The sequence below is a fragment of the Neodiprion virginianus genome, chromosome 5 (assembly GCF_021901495.1).
Source record: "Neodiprion virginianus isolate iyNeoVirg1 chromosome 5, iyNeoVirg1.1, whole genome shotgun sequence".
Classification (NCBI taxonomy): domain Eukaryota; kingdom Metazoa; phylum Arthropoda; class Insecta; order Hymenoptera; family Diprionidae; genus Neodiprion; species Neodiprion virginianus.
In genome coordinates, this window is record NC_060881.1 from 4,693,866 (window position 1) to 4,705,545 (window position 11,680).

Consider the following 11,680-nt stretch of genomic DNA (forward strand, 5'->3'; position numbering starts at 1 on the left):
GAAATCGAGGTTCTGGGAAATGCTCACAATCAGTCTATTTGATCTGTGCAGCGGGCGAGCTTCGGAATGTCAAGTGACCACCACGTGACTCAACGCCGGGATTCGATTCGCTGTTCATTCAAGCGCGCGTCACGTGACTGATTCGCAAAGGTTCAAGCATGCGTAAAGCCGATATTATGAAATCGAATCATCCCAAGCAAAATTTGCGAAAATTAGATTAGTTCAATCGCAGTGCCATTAGTTTATCCATTTGAAATGCTCACCTTTCAGATCGCCGACCGAAGAAGTGTCGCGGTTATACCGAAGCAAGGAGAGGTGGAGCGGCAGCCGGCTTGAGATGAGCAAACAGAAAAATATGCGATTATCCTGCGACGTGGTTCAGGGTGGAACTACCTGTTGATGTCACGTTATGGGGTGGTGCTTCCTCGCCGGAGTTCTGCTGCTCTCCATATGCGGTGAGTTGCTATCGTTCCATTCGCACTTTTCGTCTTACGAACTTTGTTATTCTTCAAATATGTTTTGGTATGCCTTTTATTCAAAATAATATGTACTCAGTATGAAAATCTACTCCTTTTATATGTTCCGTTATACTCAAGCCCACTAAACGAACGCTTTTTTCGAGCCTAACGCTGAGTCAGAGGAAAATAAAAAAAACAATGAATAAAATTTGCATCTGTATTTAAATAAGTTTCAATAGCGACTCAGCCTGACCATAGCAACCCAAATTACGCGCCTGTCGACGACGTTCCTGAGAATTCCGATTCAATCACTTGCTGAGCCAGCAGACCGATACGAATTGGCCTGTAAAAATCGTATTGGAACGAACGGAGAATAGTTTGAATCACTTGTTTTTGGACTGAAAGAATCGAAAAGAATTCAATTCGACACAACGCCAATTCTTTTAAATTTGAATAGATTCCGGTTTTCTATATCAAATTATTATGAGTTCGTTTCAGTTTACTGGCAATTATTTTCATATCCATAGACGATAAAAATCAAGGTTTTAAAACGGTTTTCGTTTCAGTTCTTTGATAATCAAATTAGCCATTAATTAGTTTCATTTAAGTAACGGAGTTACCATTTATCAGGAATTTATTAGTTTTTTGACTGGTCTTTGGTTTTATTTCAATGTATAAAGTCTCTAAATCTTTAGAAGAATTGACCTACATCATATGAATGGCGGATAAATTTCTATTGGAAACTTTTGGCGAAGATAATTCAACTTTAGTCGAAAAGTTTCAAACTGTGTTGAGAGAGGGGGAAAGAGTTAAAGACTTTATAATAATAACCGGAGTTAGACCGACGATATCGACAAGTGAGAAATTTTAAATTGGCGTTGTTAAGATAAAAATCATAATTTGCTATGACGATCAATGTACTGGAATGATTTCCAGAATCGCCGATTTTTCAACCCCGTTTAAAATATTGCGTCGTTTACAATTATTTTAATCAGACTTCACACATCAAATGAATGTTTGAATTTACATTTGACTGTGGGATTGCGTGTGCCGTGAAATGTTCTTGCCCTTCGGGACTATCACAATCGGATCAACGATAAGTTTGCGGATTAACAGAACTAGCTTTTCGACAAAGTTTGCATCACTAAAGAGCGTATTGTTACGCGGTACTTCCTAATCTCTGGAGCAAGTTCAGTCTGCCGCACGTGCAACTCGACAGTTGGTTGCAAGTTCAAACGTTAATTTTCCCCGCAAAATTCAATTTTCCTATTCTCGTAATACCCCAATTAAAGGGAAGTTCCACGTTTCGTTTCAAACGACGGCAGCGTGAAAAAAAAGAAAGAAATTTTATAAAGAATACGAAACGAACGATCGTTGAAAATGCTTTCATACAATAAAAACGTTGGCCAATATTTAGATCTGGATCTAAAAGAAAAAAAAAGATGTTGAAAAAGATAAATTTATCCTCTAGAATAAAAGCAATATTTCAGGAATTATAGTAAAAAAAGTTACAAATCACATCTCGTTTAGAATTCTTCGGATTGAATTTTAAACAAGATGAAAACCGAACATGTTTTTACCGATTTCCAAGCGTGGAGCTCCGCTTAACGAACGGTGATCAGCTGCTGTAACCGGCTCGAATTTTTAAAATACTATTTTTTAAATCGGCCGCTGCCTTCGGGACGATTTTGGACTCGGTGCAGTGGTGGGACTGCCATTGCCCCAGGTCGGCGGAGCCGCAGGTGCCCACGGGCAGCCGCAGGCCGGTTCACCGAGCACTCCTGGCCCCGGGGGTCCCGGAAGTCCCGGGGGACCCGGGAGCGGCGGAGGGGCGGCCGGTTCGCCGGGGCCCATCCGCCGGGGCCGGGGCTGGAGGGACTGGCGCCGCGGCGACCCGACGCTCTTCAAGGGTCTCTGGGCTTCGAGAGAGCCCAAAGGTCCTCTAGGTAAACCGGAAGCGTAGCTAAATGTCCTCCAAATTTCCGTTACAGGGTTGTTACGGGCCCAAAAAATTTTACCGAGTCAAGCGATTTTTTTCCTGAAAATTTTGAAAGTTACAGTTTATCAAATATCCGCGTTTTAATCATGTGTACGACTAATTTGAGCAAAATATTAATAACTGATAACTGACGTGGGGGCGTGACTGGGCAATATGGCGGCGAGGATCGCAGGATTATCGACAAATTGTTTCAGGCTGCAATTATTCGAATACGGAGGTACAGACTATTTGGTGCAAGCTGTGAGGCTTTCGTTTTTTCATACGGAAACGAAGTATTAAAAAAAATTCGATTTAAAAAGTCTTTTAAAATTAAATACGGCAGTTTGAGTAATGCATTTTTTCGCCACCAGATGTCACGGCGCCACTCTATTTTCATTCCCAATTTATTGTACAGCTATCTACGGATTTTAATTTTCGTACAATATATCGTACACCGCATGTTGCGTATAAATGGTTCTGAATTTTAGCGAACGATATGAAGTTTTGGTCTTCAATATCTGTCTAATATCGGGCAATCTCGAAAGTAAAAGTTCGTTGACAATCCTGTAACGAAAATTCCCAATTAGTATAAGCTTGCACGTTGTTGCACGAATGATTTATTTACTAGTACGACACTCTGATTTGAACCAATTTGTTTCTCTGAGATTACCTTTTTTTCTACACATTTTAACTGTACGAATAAGGTTTGTTTGTTAACCAAATAATTGAATTATATAATTATTAGCGACTATTGTAGCTTTTGGAATGCTAAGCTATATTGTTGCTTTATTTTACTCTTATCGTATTTATGAATTTCCTTTTGATCCGAAATTCAATCGTCTTTGAAAACTTGATACAGGCTTGCCAAACGCAGTAATTGTGTGAAGTTTTCATGAAAATTATTGTAATTACAAATTTCTACAATCGATAAATCCAAAAAAACAGACATTGCTTTTCGAAGTAAAGCCACGTTATACAAATACGAAGTGTCAATTCACTGCGGAATTCTGAGAAAGTATTGTTAGCGAATCGTTGTTAAATATTTTTCAGATCAAAATATCGTATAATCTATTTACAGTTTTATTTGTTGCACGTTTACGCTTATTCCGTTTAAGAGATTGCCTTATTGCAGAACGAATGCGCACTAGAGATATTATTTTCATTCAATTTCATTAATATTGCCATCGAGTGTTTTTTCAGTCTTGGATAATCTGCCTTCGCAAGTAGCTGAAGCTCGAAGATAACTCTTTCGGCTTGAAATTCGCTTCTGTAACGGAGCGTCAATTTCCTGCAATGAATCCGATATTCCTCAGGCTCTGTTCCTGTGGGATTATATACGGCAGTTATTCGGGATCCATTAACTGATCGCGGCTGAAACTTCCCACTACCTACTCAGCTACCGAGTAGTGGAGTGATAATTCGATATTCAGGACTGCAGAGATTGCGAAACCGTTCAGTATAACATCACAGGACGAGAGTTGACGCTCCTTGGAATGCGGAATTCTCCGTTTTCGTCGCGTATGAATCGACCTGGCAGTTCTAAAGCACAAAAGTGACGTGACTCCACGAACAAATGCCACTGTTTGGAATTCAAGTGACGAAGAATCGCTGATATCTTGGAATTTACTCGACGACTTGATGGCGGTGAAGAGATTTCCAATATCATTCGACTGTACGGTTTCTGTGGATATCGTCACGAATTTTTTTACTTTAAAAATCTTTAAAGATAAGATAGGCGAGGGCAGGGAATTAGATCAGCTTATACGACGGTTTGATAGAGCTAGTTCAGTATAGAGAAGTTCGCTCACCATAATTATAAATAGAAGAAGTTTAATTATAAATCCCTAGAAGGAATGGTCTAGCAATACGATTTATAATACTCAATATCAATTGTTTAATAAAGCGATAAATGCAACGACTCATTGTTAGCTGGTTAGATTTAGAAAGTGCGAGGTTAGTGAAAATCTAGGGTCAGACTAAACTGGGCTTGAATAGCGTTAATTGCGATATTCAAATTAGATATCAGTTTTTCAAAGATTGTTGCGCAAATATATCAGCATCAACAGGTATTCATAAAAAAAAGTAATACTGATTTAAATGCGGAACTTGAACTTAGAATTAATTCAACTATACATATCAATTAACAACCATGAAAATTTTTGAGGTTAGAGACAGTTGGTCACCCTGACAAACAATTGTTCTCGCACCGGAGCGCATGCGCATTATATTTTAGCAAACGACTGATCATGCAGTCGTTAGGAATTAACTCTGTATATTCGGCGTTCTCGAGTTGCTACAGTTTCTTTTATCGAACATCCGAAAAGAATGGGTCATGAGATTCCGTTCAGTCTCAAATTTACTCGCTACCGAGTCAATCAAACTAAACCGCATCGATTTCTGCACTGCACCATAATGCACTTGCGCTAATCGGGTAACCGATAAATCGATACTAATTGAAGTAGCTAAACGCTGCTGACTCACACCTCCCGATGTGTAATCCATTCATCGTCGATTCCAAATTAACCTGGCAATTACCGAGCCGTGAAAATTTCATCTTAGTTACAATTAAGATCATCAATCCTCGCGATAGAATCCTGCACATTTACGTCTAATTGAAAAAAAACATTTTCGTTATATTATACTACACCCTGTAAAATTTCTGCAAACTTTATGCCGTCTACATAACTTAAGGCTTCCCTGTCTAAGTCAGATAATGTGATCATTTCAATTTTTTATCCCAGTTGATCGGTGGCTGTTTTGAATTTGCACATACCGGAATTGTTTTCTGTGAAACTAATCACTTGACGCCGGTGGATAGGCAATTTGTGTAACAAACTGATGCAAATGTAGCTACGGTTGCCTATCTGCCGGCGTTAAGTGATGAGTTTCACGGAAAACTCCCGGTAGAATGGGCTTTGAAGATATTTTTCGTTTTCTGATTTGCTTCGAATGAATGTTTTTACGTAGGTATTCGTCTTCGCATGCGGCACGTTTTTTTTTTGTATTTTTTTTCTTTTGTTTTCTCCGTGTATGCAATGAACGGCGAGAGTGAAGGGTAAGAAATATTTGTGAATTTTTTGTGAACAGACTCATTAGGAAATGCCGAAGTCTACATCGTCTTAGCACTGCTGATCGGGTTCGTCACGGTCGTAATCGGCTGCTGGCTCTCGGACAATTGCTGGTCACCTGAACCGGAAGGGGTCGTCACCCTCGCATAGCCAAGTGCCGACTTCCGGGCCTCCAGACGATAACAACGAGCACCCCGCCCCCTGCACGCCATTCTTCAAAATTTTAACCACCTCAATCAGCAAGCAGCCACGATCAATCAGCAGCCCTTGCTTGACGTTAACGACAACGATACATTCCTGCGAATTTACTGAACAAGCGTTCGGTTTTTTTTTTTTTTTTTGTTAAATAATTTTTTTGTTTCTCACTACCAATCTACGTAATCTGCGTAATTTTGCCGACATTTTTTCTTTTCGTTTCTGTTTTTTTTTTTTTTGTTTTACATGCCTATACACCGTTGGTCGAATTTTATCTCCGCAAATTGTTTAAACAACTCTACATCTCTGTCCTTTTTCTCTTTTAACGTTATTCCACGTCCTTCTTCTTTCTCCCTGGCCGATTCCCGACCTTTGAACCTCACATTTTCACCCTCCGGACTTAATCCGGGCATTGGACAGGTCCACGTTTAATACGTTCGCAGAATATATGTCAAGCCTGTAACGGAGTTGGGTGAAAATTCTCCGATAACGTTTCCGTTGGAATTGTCGATTGTTTCCACATTTCGTTATACTCAATATCGGTCCGCCTTCAAAGTTGAACGTTGTTTTTTTTTTTACCGATTCTGACAGCATGCGCGTTCAATGACACAATTTTCTCGAATCACTCAACGTATTCTATTATTGAGATTGAATAACTTAAGTAACGAAAGTTTAAATTATTTCATTCGGCAAACGATATAAACAATAATTATTGCAGTTCCGCATCTGCGCATGCATTTATTGTGATTCGAAAAACCGTTATGTAACAACACAACGAACGGCAATTAAAAAAAAAAAGTAAAAATTAAAAAAAAAAAAAAAAAAAGAAAAAACAGCGTGACCCAAGAAAACGTATACAACGATAATTATGGCTTTAAAAACGCGAATTACCGATCGATGTTGTAACATATGCGAACGAAAGTTTTCCGCGAATCGCCTGAGCTTATCGCAATTTGGCATTATTTATACATTGAAATTTAAATAATGATTACGTATATACAGATATTACGTAGAGAGACTTACGATACGAATTACACGCTGCACTTTATTCTTCTTCGACGCAACAATAACTAGTTATTATGTATATTATACGTTATATCGTATACACGTAATTTGTACATACACAATAACTTTTTATTCTCACATTTATTGTCAGACCACGTTTTTTACATATTATTATATTCTAATTAGCAATTCTTGACTAATCGCGCTTGATATAAATTTTAAATTATCACAAGATGCATAGCTGACAATTTTTCAACATACTTATAATATATATATATATATATATATATATTATACAGCAAAAATTGTATTGCAAAATATTTTTAACGATTCGATTCGTACTTCGGTTGAAAGATTAATTATGAATTAAATCGTACAGGTGAAATTAACGTAAACGAAAACAACATTGAGGAATGATGGAGAAAATAAAAAAAAAAAAAACAAAATAAAAATCAATTCGGAAAAATAAAAATAAATGAAATGGCAATTGAGGGGCGTGAAATATGTGTTATGTAACAATCGTTTGGTGAAAGAGCTCGGAAGTTGGCAGTGCGCATGAAAATTATTCCTGGCTACAATCGAATGACCAGTAAATAGGTTTAGAAATTAACTTAATTATTGTACGAAAAAAATATAAATAGGATTTAATATATTATATATTGATTGTTGTAATCGTAAGTAAGTCGGGTGTAAGATTTTGTGTACCAAAAATTAGTGTATACTGCATAGATTGTAACGGATTGTTGTATAATTATTGATACATAGGCGGAAACGTTTTTTATTTCATTTTATTTATTTTTTTTTGTCATCTTTGCGGTTGATCAAAACAGATATTAACATTTTTCCATCGCGTAGATGTAGAATATCAGAAAATCTAGTTCAACCGAATGAGAATATGTAATTGCGATTCCGGGGGATCTTGTTTTATGAAGAACCAAGGAAAAAAATTAAAAATTCCGCGATATTTTCAAATAATTTGGATAATTTTTCAAACGAGAATAGAAACTACAACAGGAAAATATTGACGCTATAATAATCCGTTTGACGGATCTGCAGGCTTGACGTAAAATCCTCGCTTCAAGGCACTCGTAATATGCATTACGAGTAAGGATCGATATAAGCTAATCATAGACCTGCTCCTGTAGCCTGGTGATATACGTACCAGCTAGGTACATAACAGCGTAAAGTAACTAAATGTAATTTAAATAGATAACGAACTAATCGAAAATGTGTGTCTGCATATGATTCAATGAATATATTACATAACGCGTAAACCGCGGTACGTGTAATGAATAATAATTATAATGCATGAATAATACGATGTAACATAATACGTGTGTAATATATTTGTCGGGCACTTGGAACCTAAATAATACAAAATTGATAATAATAACATCTATAACCAAAGGTGGACCAATAAACGAGCCACGTGCGAAAATTCTAAAAAAACGTCGTAGACTAGACAATCTACATATTGTATACATATATAATAGCGAGGGTGTCAAGAATCCATAAATGTTTCACATAACGCAGAGGTTGTGGTGACGATGGGAAATTTTTCCGAACGAAATGTTATCCGCATAATTATTAATCGGGAATCGAATATAATTATTCTTTGTACACGCAATAAAATTATCGATAATCAGGCATCGAAATAATTTCAATCCTTTGCTTCGCCGTGAAAATTTCTAACTCCCCGAATTCGATAATATTTCTCAAGATTTTTGTATCCTCCGACATAATGTAACCGATTACCACCGATTCTCGGATAAATTGTTCTCACCATAATTCCACACCTTTATGTAAACGTATAATATACACGTGTCACCCGACTATCGGTATTGAATATGTGTGTAAATAAATGCAAACGCGGGCATGAATTCCGAGTAAACAATACTCACGAGTATATTTAATATTACGTATATCCAAACTACAATTACACACATATAGTTGGTGGATGTAGAATTTTATCGCGTCTATACGTCGTGAGATGAGCTTAATTTGTCAAACTTGTCGGACTCTGTAGACTAATGCGCTTGTAAAATACATACGAGCTCTGTTATTTACGTACATATATATAGATAGATAGATTGATAACTTTCTAGCGAATGTCTTAAGCCTTAACGAAAGAGGAGACGAAATCAACAAATGAGTAAAAAAAAAAGAAAAAAAAAAGAATCATACGAGATGGGAGTGTTTAAAAATGAACAATTATTGTTAAAGGTATATGAATTGACTTTTCAGAGTGGCTTTACAGTGTATGGTAAACGAATGTCAATTTGTTTATCGGAGATACATACATGACGATGACGAATGATTATTATTATTGCTGATTAACGTGACCTACTCGTATTGAAAAAAAAAAAAAAAACTTCCGACGAGAAGTTTTTTTTTAACGATATGTAAGTGATAGGATAACTTATACATAGAATGCACATATTTATGAAAATCTATGCCTAGTTGCAAGCGAACAAATGGAAGGATTTAGACGATTTGAAAAAAAAAGTAGAAAAAGAAAAATATGTTCGTTTAGGTTGATCAGAGCTTTACGTCACACGGTGTGTTTGTGGAGGGAATTGAATTCGCGTGATGGTTACACAAATGCAAAGGTCAAGGTTATGGCAAATTTCGATTTTCGATGAAAAATATTTTCTAATCTAGCATTTCTTGGTTCTAATTTTTTTTTTTTTCCTTCTTAACATGAGCCGGAATTTATTGTTCCTTGGATCGTTGGGCTCTTTGTTAATTTTTATGATAAATTTATTCTGAAATTATATAGTTAAAATTACGCTTCTTTGATATTAGCACATTTAAATTTTCGTCCTGAAATTATTACGCATTTGTCGCGATAATCGTTAGATTGAATAACAATTATACTTTATATATTATGTAGACGTGTCTGATGCGAAAGAAAATGATTACGGAATTAGTTTCCGCAAGATATATTTTCAATCGAATGTAAACTTAAAAGCCGCGTTTCAAGCTTCGAATAATATTCTCATACGCAAGGTATCAAATAATAGTCCGTAATTTTAAACCCCGGCACGTCTCGATTTACGTTACTTATCGCTGATATCGGTTAGGTGTGTAAATTACGTCGTAATTTAATAGGAATCGCGCAGTTTCTCACGTGCATAAGTCTGTCGTATTTTTTAATATTAAAAACCAACTAATCTAATCGAAAACTATTAAAAGTTAAATAAAACACTATAAAAAGGAAAAAACGAAAGTAAAATTGTAGAAAAAAAAAAGAAAAGAAAACACAAAAACGAAATGAATAAATTAACAAATAAACGTATACAAAGAACGTGTATAATTATTTTTAGCTGAATATTTATAAGACGCGTCACGATTATACGTATATTTAGAGCAAGATATTTCTGAAAAGGCCTAAATTACCAATTAATCGATATAAATTATATATTGAAATGAAAAATACATCGATCTACTCGACCAGCACCTTGTGGACAATTTTTCTCATTCGTTGTCGCGATCTGCTCTGACTTTTGAATAAATGTTTTTCTTTTTTGCATTAAAAGTAAGAAAGAAAATTACAAAATTTGATGTTACAAAATATACGAAAAAGCTGCGATACCGGTAATTTTTTTTTTTTTTTTAACCTTTTGTCTTGATCTTCACGCGCTAGTTGTTGAAATTAAATTTCACTCTTTAATGTTTCTGCATTCGTAAATTTCGCGAAAGTATTACCGAAAGTCACAGCGTCCGAAAGTAGATAACGGATGAAACAGAATTAACGGTGCATTGAACATACGGAGTATTATAAACGTGTTACAGATATAATTGTATAAAGTTTTCGGCTTGGAATAATTATAGGCTTAATAAAATAAGACTGATACGAAATAAATATACAAATTATAAAAGAGAAATAAAATGAAATAAATAAAAGAGAAAACGTATAAATATATGATATATGAAAAAACGTGCCGTGCATGTATGAATACTATATTATATGTGTATGAGTTCGACGATGAATCTCCGACGTAACGTAGTATATTACTATCATATATATATATATCCTATTACATTTGTATGATAGCGTCAAGATTCTGTAATTTTGATAACGCCACGTTTTAATCTCGGTTTGCATCTAGCTTTGCTATCTCGACAAATTATGTATATGATTTTCTCGTATATATTGTATACAGTACATATATCGATATATAATACATATTATAGATATATTATATAGCCTGCAATGCTCAAATCGTGTAGAAATTTTAAAAGCCAACGAAAAAGCTCGACGAAAGTACGGTTATTGTTATGAAATTACTTTCGAATCTCGCATGTACGTTATATTGTTCAAAAACGACACGCTCAAGTATTTTTCTTTCATACGCTTACAGAAAACGGAAAAAAAAAAATCAAATCAAACTCGGTCCTTTTTTTTCTAGTACCAGAGAATTACGGTATCCGTGCTTTTGATTCGACTTTCCAACGCAGCACTTATTGTTAATTATAATTTTATTGTATATTATATGTTAGATTTATGGGTAGAAATATGCATTGTAATATTTATTGTACTTAGCGATTATAATAAAATATAAATCTTACCGAACTTATGACGTGGGGGAAAACTGGTGGTCAGTGAAAACTGCTGAAAATCGGGAGAATCTAATCGACAAAGATAATTCTAAAGTTATGCTGCACTTATTGGTACGTATTTCATTTTTATTAATTTAATAAATCGTATTTACAAAAAATTACAAAATTTCTCTATAATATTGTATCATCGGCGTTAAGGTATGTGTACTTATACATACGTAAATATTAGACTGGGCCAAAAAAAACGAAGAATTTTTTTTTAATGGTACTGTAAAAACATTGTTCATGACGACAAATAAAAATTATACTCCTTTAAAAGTTATTCGACATTGAAATTACTTTTGAATACAATTTCAATGTCGAATAACTTTCAAAGGAGTGAATTTCATGAAAAATATTAAGAGACCCTTTCT

The 11,680-nt window shown here is 35.3% G+C and overlaps 1 long non-coding RNA gene across 1 annotated transcript in view; it reads left to right on the top strand.

The window, feature by feature from the left end:
- LOC124304824 (uncharacterized) overlaps window positions 1–2,218 on the top strand; it is a 40,403-nt gene extending 38,185 nt beyond the window's left edge. The window contains exons 3-4 of the long non-coding RNA XR_006908279.1: window positions 271–455; window positions 2,162–2,218. This is a non-coding gene — a long non-coding RNA (uncharacterized LOC124304824). The remainder of the gene's footprint in view (window positions 1–270; window positions 456–2,161) is intronic.
- The last annotated feature ends 9,462 nt before the right edge of the window (window positions 2,219–11,680 follow it).